The following is an 18,679-nucleotide window of genomic DNA, read 5'->3' as shown; positions in this document are numbered from 1 at the left end:
ACGTACTTGTAACAACACAAGCAGAGGCTACTAATTGACCATTTCAGTTTTGAAATGCTGCTATATATTTTTTTGTACAACAAGTCTGAAACATTGTTACGGTGTGGTGCGTGGCCCTCCAAGTCAATGCTCTGAGCACACCTTAAATGACGACAAACCTTCAGACTAATGAGGAAATAAATACAGAAAAGGCAACTAATGTACATTCACAGAGCAAAGCATCAGCCCATAACAACACCGACTCTGCAACGCCTCCAAGTAATAACTTGGTCCAATCATTTTAAATCAAAGACTTGGCCTTTAATCAGAGCCACAATATGGTGGTCAAATTGAGGCACATTTCACTCCCGTCCAAAGCCTAATGGCTAACTGATAGGCGCATATACAGCCAACAGCCGGCATACATTTGGACTGCAAATTATTTCTACACTGTCGACACCCAAACAGATGGACTATTTTTGAACGGCACAGTTGCGTCAGTATCAACAACATTTGCTTGGCTATCGACATTGGCATGACAAACTGGGCTGTATTCTGGTTTAATTTTCAACATGTTCAAACCCACACGTACACGGTTATCAGCCTTTGTTATCTCATACCAGTTATATCAATACTTAAACACAGCCATCTCTGCCAAGTCAATATATGCCGGATCAAGGCTGGGCAATATATCGATATTATATCAATATCATGATATAAGATTAAATATCATCTGGGATTTTGGATATTGCAATATCGTTATATGACATAAGTGTTGTCTTGTCCTGGTTTTAAAGGCTGCATTACAGTAAAAAGATGCAATTTTCTGAACTTATTAGACTGCTCTAGCTGTTATATTATTTGTCTCTACCTGTTTGGACATCATATCCACATCACTAATGAGTGTTTACCAAAAATGTCTTCGTGTAAATATTTTGAGAGAGCATCAGTAGTCATCTCTACAATATCAAAATATCGATATTTGGTCCAAAATATCATATTTGATATTTTGTCCATATCACTCAGCCCTATGCTAGATATCAAGGAACTGTATCGAGACCATACTCATTTAGCAGTCACTACAGCAAATCAACAAAAATTGACATTGACGGTGAGAAATTTAAAAAATAAATTGTGTTTTTGTCATATTTACCCCAAACATACAGTAGGAAACATCAATATTTGACCCATCTATCCATTATCTGAACCGCTTATCCTGCTCTCAGGGTCGCGGGGATGCTGGAGCCTGTCACGGGGAGACACCCTGGACAGGTCACTAATATTTGACCCAATATTCAAAATAACAATAGTTTGACTAATATTTGACCACATATTCACAAGTAACAATAGTTTTACTGCTACTCTATGGCACGACACCTGGCCAATAAACTGCAACAGATCTGGAATCAAGACCAAATATTTTCCTAAGTGATCCTGCTGCTGTGCAATACCTGACTATTACTGCATCTATTTGGGGAAATTCATGCCATATGAAAGTCAGCAGCCAATATTTCATAGAGCTATATGATTCTAGCCTTAAAACAGAATCTAGAAGCAAAGATCAAAAGAGTATACATAAGATTTGCTGTAACCTATAATAAGCTTTACTAGTAATTGTAGTGAAGGTGTTAAATCTCTCAAATCCATGAGACTTTTGATATGAAAGCCTTTTTAAGCGGCATCCATTTTCATCAGTATACAAGGTCAAAGATCTCCTACAGGGTAAATACTATTTCAATTTCTATTCCACGCTACTGTACAACAACCAGTGCCCTAGCAAAGTCATCTTACCTATAGTCAACAGTCTGATGGATTAGCAAACATCAAGGGAGTAAATGCTAATATTGGCACAGTCAATAGGCAAGGTGACGATGTGAACACGCTTGGTTAAATTTCCCAACGTCCAAAGCTGAGTAAATGCATCTACACCTCAGTATATGCAGCAAACTATGCAGATGATGTGCAATCTGTCTTGTGTGAGAATTGTCCTCTTTATCACATGCAAATGCCAAATATTGTAGGACAGCACTTACTTTGTGAGTCAAGGGCAGTGGCAGCACTCACAAACACAGAAAGGCAGCAAAATGTCTATTTTTTTTCTCTCCTTCCTTTGCTTTCATAGGGTAAATAAATAACCTTTTGGGCACTGAAGAGATTGCATTGCAAAATGTAATGTAGTGGGTTAAACATGCCACTATTTCATGGGGTTATCTATGCGCAGTGGCAGCACGGTGGCGCAGTGGTTAGTGCGGTCGCCTCACAGCAAGAGGGTCCTGGGTTCGAGCCCCAGGGTAGTCCAACCTTGGGGGGTCATCCCAGGCCGTCCTTTGTGTGGAGTTTGCATGTTCTCCCCGTGTCTGCGTGGGTTTCTTCTGGGGGCTCTGGTTTACTCTCACAGTCCAAAAACATGTAAGTCAGGTGAATTGGCCATGTTAAATTGTCCCTAGGTATGAATGTGTGTGTGTGTGTGTGTGTGTGTGTGTGTGTGTGTGTGTGTGTGTGTGTGTGTGTGTGTGTGTGTGTGTGTGTGTGTGTGTGTGGGCCCTGTGATGGTCTGGTGGCCTGTCCAGGGTGTCTCCCCGCCTGCCGCCTAATGACTGCTGGAATAGGCTCCAGAATCCCCTCGACCCTGAGAGCAGGATAAGCGGTTCAGATAATGGATGAATGGATGGATCTTTGTGCAGTAGTAGGGTGCGGTTTAGCCTCAGCTGCAAACAGAGAAAGATGGGGTGTGGGTAGCGGTTGATTAGTGATCGGACTCCGGTGTACTCAAATGACATGCTATGCTTTATAGCAGGGGTGGGCAATCTTGTCCAGAAAGGGCCAGTGTGGGTGAAGGTTTTTGGTCCAGCCGAGCAGTTACACACCTGATCCCACTAATCAACCAGTAGAGTCTTCGCTGAGGAACTTGATTAGGAGACACAGGTGTGTAATTGCTTGGTTGGAACAAAAACCTGCACCCACACCGGCCCTTTCTGGATAAGATTGCCCACGTCTGCTTTATAGTCTTCATTGAGGCTGGGTCCTGGACTTACACATGGGCAGACTAAATGTACATGCAGGAGACTCAGAGAGAGAAAGGCAGAGAGGCTCCTGACACGGATTTGAGCAGACGGAGAAAGATTTAGGCACTGCTGAGCGCCACCCCATGCAGCGTGCAAACAAAGACAGTTGTAAATAATTCAGGAAATAAAAACTATTTCCACCAAACCTGTGTCTGTCCTCCATCTGTGAACCTTCCTGTGGCATGAGCCTTTGCCACAGTAGTAACCCAGATGGAGCCAGAAGACACTCCGCTGGGGCGACTCTTCCATCGAATCGCTGCCAGGCACATGTGACACACCAACAAACCCAAGCCTGGGCTCTCCTGAGGGAGCTGTTGTGCAAGTGGCACTGGAGCAATTCGTCACTTGCCTGCTATCTGAAACAGCCAGCTGGGTCCAGTGCCACCGTCCTGAGGACCTGGACAAGGCTATCGCCCTGGAGGAGGACCACCTCGCCCTTCCCACCCGGGACCGATTCGGCGAATACACACATGCAGACACGCACACACCTGCACCTACACGCATATGCGCACCCACAGACACATCCATGCAGCAGCCCATAAGCCCAACACCATCCCTGTTCTAAACCCTCCCTCTTCCCTTTGCCACAGGACCCAGCTTCCGCTTGACTCACAGGGGGCTCCTCGAACATCAGGCCAGGAGTGCTGGTGGTGCGGGAAGCCAGGTCACTGGTGGAGGGAGTGTCTGTTAATGGAGGTGGGCCAGGTGGTCCGGGTTCTTGGTCCATCAGCACCCTCACCTGGTCCAGGTGGGAGATACAGCATACCAGTACGTATACAAGGGGCAATAAATCAGGCTTTGGTGGACACAGGCTGCACACAGATGCTGATTCACCAAAGCCTTGTCTGAACTGGGACATTGTTAGATGAATTGTGGGTGGAAATTCGATGTGTGCATGGGCATATACACTAGTATCTTGTGGTGGCCATCGAAATTAGCTATTCGAGAAAAAAGCATAAAGTCCCTGCCTGTTAGTTCTCGCCTGTCACATCCCCTTTTATTAGGCTCGGTTTGGCCAGGGTTTGATAACATGGTTAGGGAGACAGCGGGGCCACGAGAGCGACAGCCAGGGCAGTGTAAGTGGTGTGCGGTGTTAAGCGGTGATGCAAGCTCATCCGAGTCAGGTGAGGGGGAGTCAACCATGGCTCTGTTGGTCCACCCAGCGGAGGACTTCCCCATTGAGCAGACTCAGGATGACCCACTGCACTTCGCCTTTGACCGTGTGATGACCATCGACGCCCAACTGGTGCACTCAAACGCTGTGCTCACTCTACCATACATTGCTCGGATTATTATACCGAGTGAGTTGCAATGCTCAAACTGGACAAGCAATCAATTATTAGTACCGAAAGGCCAGTGGGAACTGATTTTCCAGGCAGCCCATCAAAACCCCATGGCAGGTCATCTCGGTTACAATAAAACAATGACCGAATAATGGCTTGATTGGCATACAGTGACATGCAGCGGTGGTGTGTGCGTCTTGCCGGGAATGGCAACTGGTAAACATGCTGGCCACCCCAAAGGCGCCATTGCGGCCAATACTATTTAATTGAGGTCCTGTTTGAACGTATTGGCATGGACTTCATCGGCCCAGTAGATTGAGTGCACAGGGATTTCGCTTTGTGTTAGTCTTAGCGGATACACAATATCTCGGCTAAAAGCATTGTGCCGGCAGCGTTTCATGAAATGTCGTGCCTCAGAATCCCAAGAGATTCTGACGAACCAGGGCACATTCTTTGTCATGTACACTACGCAAACTATATGAATTACTGGGCATAAAATCGATCTGCACAAGTGCGTATCACCCCAAAACAGACAAGCTCATGGAATGATTTATTAAACATTCAAAAACATGGTTCATAAGTTCGTGCACAAGGATAGCTGTGGTTGGGATAAGTGCTTCGATCCTCTGTTATTTGCAGTGCAGAAGGTGCCCAAGGTCTCCATGGGGTTTTAACCCTTTGAGCTGCTGTTTGGCAGAAACCTGAGGGGCGTGTTTGACCTGATTAAAAGCTGGGAGAGGGGTCCAAGCACAAGCAAGAACAAAGTATAGTACACCCTAGACCTGAGAGCAAAACTCCATACACTAGGGAGGTTTTCACAGGAGATTTTGCTCCAGGCCCAGGAACATCAACAACGCCTATATAACAGAGGAATGCGACTGTGTCAACGTGCACTGGGAGAAAAAGTTCTTGTATTACTTCTAACGTCCAGCTCCAAATTACTCGCCAAGTGGCAAGGACAATGACCCTTCGTGGTCACACGGTGAGTGGGAATGTTGGCTATGAGGTTGTGCATGACAGGGGAGGTGCAACACAAATTTACCACCTCAATCTTCTAAAAGCATGGAAAGAAGCGGTTCCTGTTTCACTGGCCACAGTGGTATCGGAGAAAGATGAGTTGGGGCCGGAGGTACCAAAAGCGATCCTGCCTCCCTCCATAGTAAGAACCATTTCTCACTCCGCCAGAAAGCCGAGGTTGCTGTGTTGCAACAGCATTTTGCTGATGTGTTCTCCCCACTGCCAGGACACACACATCCTCATACAGCACTGCATAGTGACATCTCGGCATGATGGTGCGCTCGCATCCATACCACCTGCCCGAATTCAAAAAGTAAATTGTTCAGGCAGAAGTCCAGACTATGCTGGAAATGGGAGTGAAAGGGGAGTCTGGTGTAGGCCCATGGTCCTTGTGCACACGTCCAGGGGGTCTATATGGTTCTGTGTGGTGCATCGCAAAATGAATGACATATCCAAATTTGATGCCACAGGTCGAAGAACTCCTTGACCAGCTTGGGTCTGCTCGCTTTTTTACCCCAACACTGGATTTACTGGATTTAACTAAGAGCTACTGGCAGTTTCCTTCGTCTCCAGAGTCTAAGAAAAAAATGGCTTTCTCCATGTCGGACAGTTTGTACCAGTTTCTTACACACCCGTTTGGGTTGTTTGGCGCTCCAGGCATATTTCAGCGCCTCATGGACTAGGTGCTGTGGTCAAATGCTGCATATGCTGCAGCTTACTTTGATGATGTGATCACTCACAGTAGCAGAAGGGACCAGCATATGCGGCAGGTGGCGGCAGTGCTCGAGTATCTGAGGCAGGTGGGGCTCACAGCCAAGCCAAAGAAGTGTGCAGTCTGGCGGAGGGAGGTACAGTACCTGGGGCACCGCATAAGTGGCGGGCTGGTGCACCCCCAGATAGATAAGACCGCAGCGATTGTGGCCAGCCCAAGGCCTAAGACAAAAAAGCAGATGAGGTTAATCCTGGGACTGGCTGGCTATTATAGACAGTTCATCCCCGCCTTTGCAGAGCTGACCAGTCCCCTGACCAACCTCACTCAAAAGGCTGCCTCAGATCTGGTCCAGTGGACGGAGCAGTGTCGGTGGCATTTGAGAGGGTTAAACAAGCCCTCTGTGGGGAGCTGCTGCTCCACAATCCTAACTTCTCTCTCCCTTTTGTGTTGCAGACTGACACATTGGACAGAAGGCTGGGAGCTGTTTTGTCCCAGGAGGTGGAGATAGATAAGCCGCAAGCTGGCTGAGAGAGAGCGGTGGTACAGCACCATGGAAAAGAGTATCTGGCCATCAGCTGGGTGGTCGGCGCCTGCTACTTCTACCTCCTGGGGCCCTCATTCACCCTCTGTTCGGACCATGCCCCGCTCCATTGGCTCCACCGAATGAAGGATGCCAACGCGCGGATCACCTGTTGGTATCTAGCTTTACAGCCGCAGATGACCATAGCCGATTTCTTCTCTTGTTGGGGGGGGGGGGTGCCTAATTTAGGCAGCGGGGATATGTGGTAGTGGGGTGCGGTTTAGCCTAGAGAGAGGGGGCGTGGCTCATGGTAGAGCAGATGCAATAGTGGTTGATTAGTGATCAACCTCAGGTGTACTCAACTGACATGCTATGCTTTATATTGTGCAGTGAGGCTGGGTCCTGGACTGACACATGGACAAACCAAATGTACATGCAGGATACACAGAGAGAGACAAGGAGAGAGAAAGGCCGAGAGGCTCCTTACACAGAGAGGAGCAGACGGAGAAAGAGTCCAGCACCACTGAGCACTGGCCCCTGCAGCATGCAAACAAAGACGGTTGTAAATAGTTCAGGAAATAAAAACTTAGTGTTTCCGCCAAACCTGTGTCTGTCCCCCATCTGTAAACCCTCCCATGGCACGAGCCTTGCCACACTATGGTAGCAAAGTCACAACCGCTTCATATATAATGTGCTTGCTTCCTAATATTTAGGAGTGGTACCGTAGGATAACCCCCTTAAACAAGGTAGAAGCAGGGCTCCCATAGTTAAAGATAGTCAGGGAATTTGAGGTTGTCCAAGCCTGAAATGTTTAATGTCGAGCTTCTGAAAGAAAAAACAAAAAACATTTTCTGATCATATGGTGGGGGAAAAAAAGATTCAGGCATCCAGATCCTATATTCAAAGTCAAAGTTCAACATCTGAACACAGACACCGACAAACGTATTAGCTTTAGAAATTGAAAATTGGCTCCTTGTTAAATGGAGCAGTCATGAAATATTGAGGGGTTGATTATGATTAGTAGAAAGATTAGCACGCATCCTGAAGTTGTTTGAGTTGGCCCTACATCGAGAATAGTTCCCTTGAAAGTTATATGACGGCCTTGTTCACAATATTTCTAACAACAATTAACCAAAGGACACAGGCAGAGTCCGCTGACGATGCCAATGGCTCTGTAATGGGGTCAACTCTATCAATAGACACCACAGCAACGAGGTCAGCAGCAAAGAGACAATGAAGCATCAATGGTCAGGATTCAAACTCTGGCCTCAAACATGGCCGCCACCTACTTGTTAGAGATCATTACAGTCTAGGAAGGATGGTGTATTTTCATCCTTGCAGTCATTATGTGAGATTATGCTCCTCATTGCTTTCATCCAAATTTTACAACGGGGTTAATAAATCCTCACATTCAAATGGAGGAGACTGAACCAAAATGTTCCCATGGTTTAATGATGTCCACATTTTGATCCCATAGGATATTAGTCTGGCCAAACTCAAGAGATCTACCATCGCACCAAAGGACAACTGTTGCAGTCCAAGAGTTTATTTTTGGGCTAAAACAGATACACATGACTTGACTCCAGAAACACCACAAATCACAGCATTTACACGGGAGCATCCCGGCTCAATCAAACGCGACTCTTGGGTCGTCCAATTCACACACACACACACACACACACACACACACACACACACACACACACACACACACACACACACACACAAAAAGCATTGCTTTGCGATCCCTGTTAGGTTTTGGCTGATCACCAAAATAATTTAATTTAGTAAGCTAATATGGTGAACATTATCAAAACCATATGAACAGTACACTTCAGTGGTGACAGTAGGGTAACTCCAGATTGTTTACATCACAGCATCCTCGAAATCTCGTTCAATGAGCACAAAGATACATGGCAGAACAACTTCAGTATCAACTCATCTCTTCTGAGGTGAAATACAGATTACAGGGACGGAAAGCCTTTGAAACCCACAAACACTTTGTGTCTCACCACTGCGACAGCCGGCGAATGAACACACACTCATACAGGTTAACCTCCTGAGACCATGCGGAATGAAGTATAAGGTGCAGAAATGTGCATGTGAAGCATGGCATCATATGAGGCTGCATGCTCTCAGGAAACCGTATCCTGCCAAGTCTAATACAGTTTCTCGCTTTGAATCAGCCACTTAGCCATCAGCCCCGTCTCTGCCTGTCTTATTTTCACTGTGTTTTCGAAATAATCACAAAGTAGCCTGCATAATCACCTCGCTGAGCTTTGCCCATCTTGAACGTGGCTTTGTCTCACACAGCGGCAGGATTATATGACTGTAGACATTCAGCAGACATATCCACATGCACAGCTGAGCTGTCCAACTTAACTTACTCAAAGTACTAAGAAACAGTCATTATTATCCCATCTTAGCAGAAAAGGGTGCACTGGCAGCACTGGAGATGTTTAAGTTCATTCTCATCCCTGTGGCAAGCCTCGTCTTCTACTCAGTTAAGCTGGCAACACGAAAGGACATCTTTTAAATTTGATTCAGGGGTCGGCGATTCAAAGAAGCACTTCGAGATAAAGGATTATTTAAATGTCAATGGTGATCAAGTTTGGGGATGTATAGCGGAAGGTTGAACCACCTAAATGTAGTCTATTCACCTTTTTTACTTTTGAAAATTTCCTTTTTTTTGTTGTCTTTGCAAGCTAAACATGACCTTATATCCCTTTACAACTATCTTACTTTCTCTTCATATAGACACCAATGTAACAGTACCTAAAATACACAAAGATGAGTCTACCATCAAAACTACCTATTTTGTGAGCCAAATCTCATGGGTGTCCATGACTTGCGTTGATCTCATGCCAAAAAAATCATAGCAGCAAGGAGGGTCGCACCCCCCCCCTCCCAAAATCAAATGGTGGACGTCTCATTTCAGCAAAACACTCCTCGGCTGTAGTAGGCAAAAGCCCATGACAACTAACTAAAAATAGGCATCCCAAAGTGGACATAGGCATATAGACAAGAGGTGTGTGCAAGTGTACGCCTGCACGTCCGTGTCTCAGATTACATTTGTCAGAGTGTTTATGTGCGACCCTGCACGTGTGTGTGCGCGCGCGCGCACATGGTAGTCAGCTTTTCCTTGTGTTTACATTTATAACGTCCATTCATGAGAGTTTCTATGGATGACAGAACCTTTGCTCCGTTTGTGTGTCTTGGTGTGTTCGTGTGTACAGTCATGTGCGTATTCCTCTTGTGTGTGTGTGTGTGTGTGTGTGTGTGTGTGTGTGTGTGTGTGTGTGTGTGTGTGTGTGTGTGTGTGTGTGTTATCGGCGGGGTCTTCACACCTCGCCGTGGAGCCATAGCTCTCCCCTAAAAGCGGTATGACTCACGGAATCTGCGCACTCTCGCAGCCTTGCGAGAACCCGTGCAGACGGCGGGGAACGGGCAGAGCACAACTGACATTCATTTATCCTCATCGCATTTCAGTTAAGAGAGGGAAAAATAAATTAAAATCTTTTGCACAACCTTGCGAGGTTTTGGGGGTTTCTTAGGGGCTGGTCGATAGAAGCCCCCCTGTGACTCGACACGATGAATGGACACACCTCCGTTTGACATTGACACCACCCTCTGGCTTGCCAGCAGCTTCGCCTATAGCTGCCCCACCCCCCCCCCCACCCCTCAGGCTCTCTCTATTTACCCCCAAACCACAGACAAAAAAAACAAACAAAACAAAAACAAACATGGTTTCTGTCAAAACGTGCCATCACACGCCGTCACACTGCCATTCTCCCCCGGGTCACTGTTTTTGCCCGCCACAGAAAGACCAATACTGTTCCTTAGTAAAAGACTAACGGGGATGGGGGGGTCTCAGATTTATAATTACAATTAGCTCAGTGTCAGACTGGCCTAATTTCAGTTCGCAAGTTACTGTTGAGCAGTCCTGTCCGGGTAGATCGCAGATAACTCACAACAAAGATCAGGCAACGCCACATGTGCGCGTCAGTAAACACGCACACTCACAAGCCACAAAAGGCTGCACAACGCTGCTCCAAGTCCGCCTGCGACGGTCGCAAGTAACCCTTCTAATGTAATTGTTCAGCAGAGCAATTGGATCGGCGGGCCGCTGCAACTGGCTGCAATCACTAGCAGGTAAACAACAGGGTGACCCACATAAACATAAGCAAATGTTTGCCCTCGTCTTGCATGTGAAGATATTTTGGACCTGCAACTGAAAATGAAAACGCTTCTTTTTTTTCTTTTTCTTTCCCCCTCGTTGGCTCGTTGCATTCGTTTACTTAACAATGACAACTCTGTAAGCTATTTCATCCCGTCGGACTTTACATGTGACATAGCACCGTTTCATTTACCCGAGTGATGCAACGGTGACAACAATAGACTCAACTCACCCTTCTTTTTTTTTTTTTGGTCAACAAATGAAAAATCTTCAGGAAAAGAAAAAAAGAGACGTCTAAAAATGTTACGCCTTCACTCCACTTGTGCTACTTCTCGTTTCTCCAACCTGTCCCTCCGATCGTCCAGCTAAATCTCTTATTTCACTTTCTCACTCCCTCAGGATTTTCCGCCGCGCCTGCTCTCCTCTATTTTCCCAGTTCTCCGCTTTCTCCTGCAGGAGGAAAATTCTGTAAGAGGAGAAAAAAAATAGATGGAGCGGTCAATCAAATTTAAGAGCGGACCAACTTCATTCTTAAGCGGGGGGGGCTAAAAGTTCCCGATACCGAAATAGAGCCATAAACTCTGGTTTAAACGTGTATTTACGCGGGGGGGGGGGGGTAATATACTACTCACATACGCGGCGATGCTTTCTCGAAACGGAGCCCAGCCTGGTGTGATATAGACGACAGGGCTTTGATTTTTTTTTTTTTTTTTTTTTGCGTCTCGGAAGGGTCATACCCCCGCCCTCCAGCCCGGTGTTGGTACAGTCCCGCTGTTGCGCTCGCTGGTAGAAGTGAGCGCGCTCGCGCATACCTAGCTTCTGGTTACGGCAACGAGGCGAAGCCCAAAAGCAGCGGTGTGTTTTGGGGGGCGATGCCAACAGACAAATAAGCACACCTAGAATGAAAACACGGTCTGGAAGAGAAGGGAAACACGTAAGAGGGACCACCACAAAGGCGACCTGGTCAGCCCCTACAAAAAAGAAAAACAAGCGGAAAGGAGCGGGGCTCCCCCCCCTCATCGACCCCCCCCGCCCCAGTCGTTAATAGGCTGCGCTACAACAACCGTTCGCTATACATCTATTATATACATAGCCTATATTTTAACATTTAATGACAACTCCGTCAGTCTGGACAGGTGATTTATATTCTGGGGATGTAGACTCGGCAAAGTGAAATTGAGCAGAAGACACGCGCACCTCCCACTTAATGAAAGAATGATTTAAAAGAAGAAAAGAAAGAAAAGAAAAGGCTACTCCGCCCAAAACAACGGCAAGACTGCTGAGCTGAAGCATCACTCAGCAGCTGTGCAGGACAAATCACTTTTCTTACGTTTCCCTCCTTATTCCAGAGGTTTCATTCTTTTATCCATTCGGACTGCTTCATGGCCTGCTCCAGCGGGCAGCGAATGAGTTCAACGACATCTCACATAATTGTCTTAAACCTGCAATAAACATGTTAGAGCTTTTTATATGATGGGCTCATTTTAGAAAGACGTCACTTGTCATGTTATGTTATCACCTCTGTGTCACTGGTCACGTTATCACTTGTGTTGTTTTAGACATGGCAGGTGCCCCCCCCCCAGGCCCTATATCAGCCATCTTGCATAGTGATCCTCCAGTAGTGGCGGATCTAGAGAGTTTTTCCTGGGGTGGCAAAGGGGTGGCATGAGGTTCAAGGAGGGGGGCAATGGACATTATTCTAAACGTATTATTATTCAAAACTCGGATTTCATCGAATGTATTTTGTTCTCTACTGTTTGAGATGAGTTTGGCGCGGGTCTCATTGACCTTCACCGGGCATGTACATAAAATATACTTTAAAAACATATTATCTGATTTATAAATGGGGTGGCAACAGAGGTGGCAAGACTGAGTCCCAGAGGTGGCAGCTGCCACCCCTGTTGCCACCCCGTAGATCCGCGCCTGTCCTCCAGCCAGTGCTCTGGTCATGCTGTGGTGAGCCAGATATTTTCTATCCCACCCCAGCACACTGAAGAGTGGTCACACCCCTGGTTGTGGCATTGTGAATCGTACATTCATTCTAAATCTCCACAGCTGAGATTGGGTGTACCCTCCCGCTCGACTGGATCAAAGAAATGGCGCACACTATCATGGCATACAGAGGCGAAACTACCATATTTAAATGCAGGTAATGCCTTATGGACATGCGTACTGATGCGTAACAAAATCCACACAGAAGAGTTAGCTAGCTGGCTAAGTGTCAAGACTCATCTTGTATCGGGGCCCTGTGCTGACTGGTTATGCCTGTGCATGGCATATGCTCGAGACTTTATCGCGCAGCGGTGGGAAGACGGTGGTTCAAAAAGCAACCCTCTCCGCTCAGCTGTTTCAAAGGCCTCCATTTAAGTGATAAGAGTTCATGAACAGTATGTCGTCCACTGAAAACCGAAACTGGAATGTGCAGAGTGGCTGATTCACACTGCAACAACTGCTGCAACATTTATAACTCGGTGTGCATCCCCTAAAAAAGTCCTCTAGCTCCACCCAGTAGCAGTGTTGCCCTCCTATACCCAGACAAAGAGGTCTTCTGGGTATTTGCGGGGTGCAGCCGAGGCTGTAGTGGAGAATACGCCTGTCTAAATCCAGTCCTTAAAGTGAAAAGAAGTCCTAAATTTATTCACTTGTTTCTTCTGCCGCCTGTTTGCTTTGTGTGAGTCATCAAAGTTCACGGGTTTTACATCACTCAGTGCAACTCATTACAGTCAACTACTAGCCGGGTTATACGATTTACACGTATGTAAATATCGACATGGCTGACATCACAGCCAGGGTTTAAAAAAATAGTTCAGATTTGAGTTAAAAAAAAAAGCCTTGCATGTTTTTATTCCACCTCCCCCTCTCCATTCCATCTCTCTCTACACTTCTACTATCTACACTTCTAATATACTCCCATCTTCTACCTGGTTGCCTTCGCCCACACCACACAACACCACGTAGGGTCAATCCTGTCACCTGAGAAGGCACATTGAGCTTGTGTCTCGGTTTGTCCTGACCCCGTGTGCGACCCTGAACAGCCTCAACCAGTAAACGGTTCCCTGGTGGAGGTGGTGGCTGTGAAAGCCTTGCCCTGATGGTCACATCGCTGCTATGGAGCCCCGGAGTGATGCTGAGCTTGTCTGTCAGTAGCTGCAAACATGGCTGCCATTAAGATGGCAGCCCAAGCATATTATTCCTCTTCTTCTCATGTGTGCATGTGCGTGTGTGTGTGTGTGTGTGTGTGTGTGTGTGTGTGTGTGTGTGCGCGCGCTGCTCAGTGCAGCTTTTGCCGCATGGTGAGTAACCAATAATTGACCATAATAGCGTAACACCTCAAGCGTAAACAAATCAGTTTGGTAGAGCACCCATCCATTATCCCGTGCAATTTAACACGGGAGTTAGAGCAGAGCATTTTGTACCTGTGCCGATAAGAAAAAAAAGTAGAGGAGAGGAAAGAATAAGCTTGCATATAATACCACACAAAAGGCCATTTTCACTGCAAACAGAACCACACACCAAGTGACGCACGGAGAACAATGTGTGTTTTTCTGCACGGAAACGGTGCTCTGTTTATTTTCAGATAAGCACGTGGAAGCCCGGCGGTAAAGCCAGGCCAAAAGCGACATGCTGAGCTGGATGGAATATTACAGAGCCCCTAATTGGAGCTGTGTGAAATATTATTGGAAAATGTAATCCTCCTTTCAACCAGTAAAAAAAAAAAAAAAAAAAATTCAATCATTCATCATGGGATTTAGGCTATCTATTGTGCTTCTATTCTTTTAAAACGCACCGGATTCTGGTGTAAATTTGTACTATCGGTCATTCTCAAAGAACAGGATTTTTTTTGTGCGTTTCAAACGGTGATCATCTCATTTCCAAATGAATGCCTTTTTTTTTTTCATGCCGCCCCACCCATCCTTCCAGCCTTCCATTATAATCAAGTTTATTTCCTGTGTCAGTCAAATGCCGGGCCTCCTAGTTTAATCCGTTACGGTGCTATCAAAGTGATGAGTTTGCACTCATCGTTCGGTACCTCGGTTTAACCCTTGGAGGGGGACGGGGCCGCAGCCATGCAACGGACTGCTGGGATCGGGGGGGGGGGGAACTGCCCATCACTGATTCGACACTATCACAATTCGTAAAGCGCAACAGCAGTTGCAGCCTAATAAATTCCCAGTCAGGCCGTTGCCTGCCGTCACAACTGCATGACCTATTTCACTGGTCAGTCGGTCTCCTGGGATCCTCTCTGCTCGTTCCTTCTCCTCCACCTCTCTCCCTCTTTTTCCCCCTCTCCATCTGTCTCTTCTCTCGCTCCTTTCTCTCTCTCTCTCTCTCTCTCTCTCTCTCTCTCTCTCTCTCTCTCTCCCCCTGTGTTCCAGATGCAGCTGTCACCAAGATGTCTCTTCTCTCCCGCCGCCCGGCCCTCTGTGCATGTGCTCCACGCTACAGCAACATGTAATCCTCATCCATCCTCATCCAAAATGAATTGTCCGAATATTTATGGATGAAATTCCTGGTCACGCAGCGAACAAAAATCCACTCAGTAAAAGTGTCATTACTTCATGATTCAAAGTCGTAGTTAAGCTGTGATCCTACAAAAAAGAAAAAAAATCACTGAATTTTTTTGCTCTATCGTTGTGTTGGTAGTAGTTGCATCATCTCCCATTTAGGAATTAAATTCTTTAGGTTTGGGTCCATATGGACGTGTCCTTCACATGACCATTGAGAATTTAAAGTTGGTGAACTCAGCATCCATGTGATGATGATGATGACAATCACTTTCACCGTCATCATCATCATCACCGACTACCATTGATCCACCTTTTCATCCTGGGATGCTGATGTGCTACGCAAACTTCTCCTTCTTTTGGCAGCTGGTTGGAACAGGACATAGTTGATGCAACAGATAACTTGGATAAACAAAACTAAAAATATCATTCTGAAACGTCTCCAGAACTGTCCAATCACTACCACATCTTTTGTGTTTCTCTAGAGCGTCGAGTAGCTGGGAGCAAACACAACAGCTCCTGGTCCTCTGTATTTTCCTCTGTATTCAATCTGCGCTTGATTTGGTGAGCCAAATGCCTCACCAGACCAAATCCTTTTAAGTAGGCCGAGCAACGGCATGATGCGTAGGCGCATCCCAAATTCAGCTTAACACAAACGCAGTGTTTCTTCCATAGCTTATCGGCGAGGTCGGCGACACTGAAGCAAACCTTTCGGGGCCTTAACTTGTGACCTTTCGGCATCTCCACCAGGGCCTCAAACCAGTAGCAGCCCTCAGCGGTTCCATTTTCAAACACCTCCCCCCTCCCCGTCCCCCCCCCCCCGTTGTAAAAGCAGATTTCACAAATGAAATTTGACGGGGTTTGATTTCCGTTTGTCTCGTCTCCCTCGCTTTATATGTCGGACAGGCTGGAGGTCTCTGAGCCCTGGTGGCCCTGATCTACTGAAGGCTCTTTTAATCATTTCAACTGACCCTGTAACCTTTTAACAAACCCCCTGCGCTACGCACAGCGGTAACCACTTGTGTGTTCAGAGACACATACACACGTGCACATATACACACACCGTTGTGTGTACACACATGCCATTGTGCAAGAACACTTATGTATTGCAATCACAAAGACACCAGGCCCATGCACAGCCATGTAGAGGGGCAGCGGATATGGACAACAAAAGGGCACGCCACCCCCGCGGGGAACGTTGTTTAACATTATTGTTCCTAAGTACTGCTGTACGGTATGATTCAACTCGTGTGTCCGGCCAGGTTTTGTTTTTCTACATTGAGTCTATCATATGTGACATGTTTGAGTGGCAATAATTTTTTTTTTTGGGATTCCCCCCCCCTCCTTTTTCTCCCCAACAGTACTTGCCGAATTACCCCACTCTACTGAGCCATTCTGGTTGTTGCTCCACCCCCTCTGCTGATCCGGGGAGGGCTGCAGACTACCACAAGCCTCCTCCGCCGATACATGTGGAGTCGCCAGCCGCTTCTTTTCACCTGACAGTCAGGAGTTTCGCCAGGGGGACGTAGCGCGTGGGAGGATCATGCTACCCCCCCCAGTTCCCCCTCCCCCCGAACAGCTGCACTAACCGACCAGAGGAGGTAATAATAATAATAATAATAATAAATAAATATTATATAGCGCTTTTCAAGTACTCAAAGTTGCTTTACAATAAATGGATTGAAGCAAGACGACAGATGAACATAACACAGACATACGGGGTGGATGGGAAGGGGGACTATGAGAGGGAGAAGCGGCAGCCACAGACGACGCCAGCAGTACTCTCTGACTTGGACAGATATAAAGGGAAAAGAAAAACAAACATCATAAATCACATAAATCACAGATGCAGGTCAAGCGCTCAGTCCCCAGCCTGCCTCAGACCAGGGGTGTATGAGCGGATGGGGGGGGCACGAGAAGGCAATGGAGAAAAGGTGTGTTTTGAGACGGGACTAGGGGAAGTGAGTTCCAGAGCCTGGGAGCTGCTCTGGAGAAGGCTCGGTCACCAAAGCCGCGGAGGTTGGACCTGGGGGTAGAGAGAAGGGAAGCTGAGGTGGATCTGAGGAACCGAGAGGGTTGGTAGGGGGAGAGGAGATCGGTGAGGTATGGGGGAGCCAATTTGTGAAGGGCTTTATAAGTAAGAACCAGGAGTTTGTAATTGATCCAGTGGGAGATGGGTAGCCAGTGGAGGTCTTTTAGGACTGGGGTGATGTGGTGCCAGGATTTGGTGAAAGTTAAAAGTCGGGCGGATGCGTTCTGGACCAATTGGAGTCTCTTGATAGAGCTAGCACTGATGCCATAGAGGAGTGAGTTGCAGTAATCAAGGCGGGAGGAGATGAAGGCATGGATCAGTATCTCAGCAGCAGGGCATGTGAGAGAGGATCTTATTTTTGCAATGTTGCGAAGGTGGTAGGAGGAGGATTTGACCATTTGGTGGATATGTGGCTCAAGGGAGAGGGTGGGAGCAAGGATCACACCAAGGTTGCGTGCCTGGGGGGAAGGGGAGACAGTAGTGCCATCGATGGTGAGCGCAAGGTTGTTGATTTGGCTGAGAGTGGAGGTGCTAGTGCAGTGACTAGGACACATACCTACATCCGGCTTCCCACCCGCAGACACTGCCAATTCACCCTTCGCTAAGGCCCGCCCCCCTTAGTTACTGTTGCTTAAGTCCGTCAAGCTTTAACATTATTTTAGGGTTAATAAAAGTAATTACTTACCTTGGAGCAGACAAAGCTGTGCTTGTTGATCTCTGAGGGGTTCAACTGGATTTGAGGACGTCCACATAGCTTTGTCCACTGCCTGCGCTTTCCAGGGTTTGATTGTGGTTTTGGAAAGGGGAAAAGACATACATCTCCTTCCAGCCTCTCCGGGTAACGAGTGTCACTGTTACAAGTGCCCCAACGTTTAACCATAACTAGCTAAAGTCCACAAAACCAGCTGGAAAGTCTGAAACTTTTGCATTGGAGTCAACGGAGCGCCGCCATGACAGTGTCGGAGCCTGCCCTATGCTGCGCTGTGACTGGCCAGTCTGCGTCTCGGGGGCGTGGCTTAGCAAAGGGCGAATCGTGTCTGTAGCCGGAGGTAACACGGGGATTCAAACCGGCGATTCCCGTGTTGGTAGGCAACGGAATAGACCGCCACGCTACCCGGACGCCCGGCAATATTTGTAATTAATGTGCCATTCGTTTTTAGCTTACATCGTGCGGCAGATTTTAGATTTATAAAAATCAACGGCCTTCATGCTAGTGTAAATGCTGCGTGCAGTCACTGACAAGACTTTCCAGGTATGTTCTGTGATACAGGGGACCTGCAACTTTCTGGGTCTTCTCCAGTTGAGGATGACTCTGTGGACCGGGTAGGGAAGGCTGGCTATTGCAATTTCTGTGAAAATGTTAGCAGAACACATCCCTGTAAGCTATTC

The 18,679-nt window shown here is 47.1% G+C and overlaps 1 protein-coding gene across 1 annotated transcript in view; it reads right to left on the bottom strand.

Moving 5' to 3' along the window:
* ndrg2 (NDRG family member 2) overlaps positions 1-11,465 on the bottom strand; it is a 54,245-nt gene extending 42,780 nt beyond the window's left edge. Inside the window, exons 1-2 of the mRNA XM_056300098.1 lie at positions 11,386-11,465; positions 10,986-11,219 (exon numbers count right to left, since the gene is read on the bottom strand). The gene's annotated coding sequence lies outside the window, so the exon portion shown is untranslated. The remainder of the gene's footprint in view (positions 1-10,985; positions 11,220-11,385) is intronic.
* Between the last annotated feature and the right edge of the window lie 7,214 nt (positions 11,466-18,679).

This window comes from Lampris incognitus, chromosome 20 (genome assembly GCF_029633865.1).
Source record: "Lampris incognitus isolate fLamInc1 chromosome 20, fLamInc1.hap2, whole genome shotgun sequence".
NCBI lineage: Eukaryota > Metazoa > Chordata > Actinopteri > Lampriformes > Lampridae > Lampris > Lampris incognitus.
This window is presented reverse-complemented; position numbering and strand designations above follow the sequence as displayed.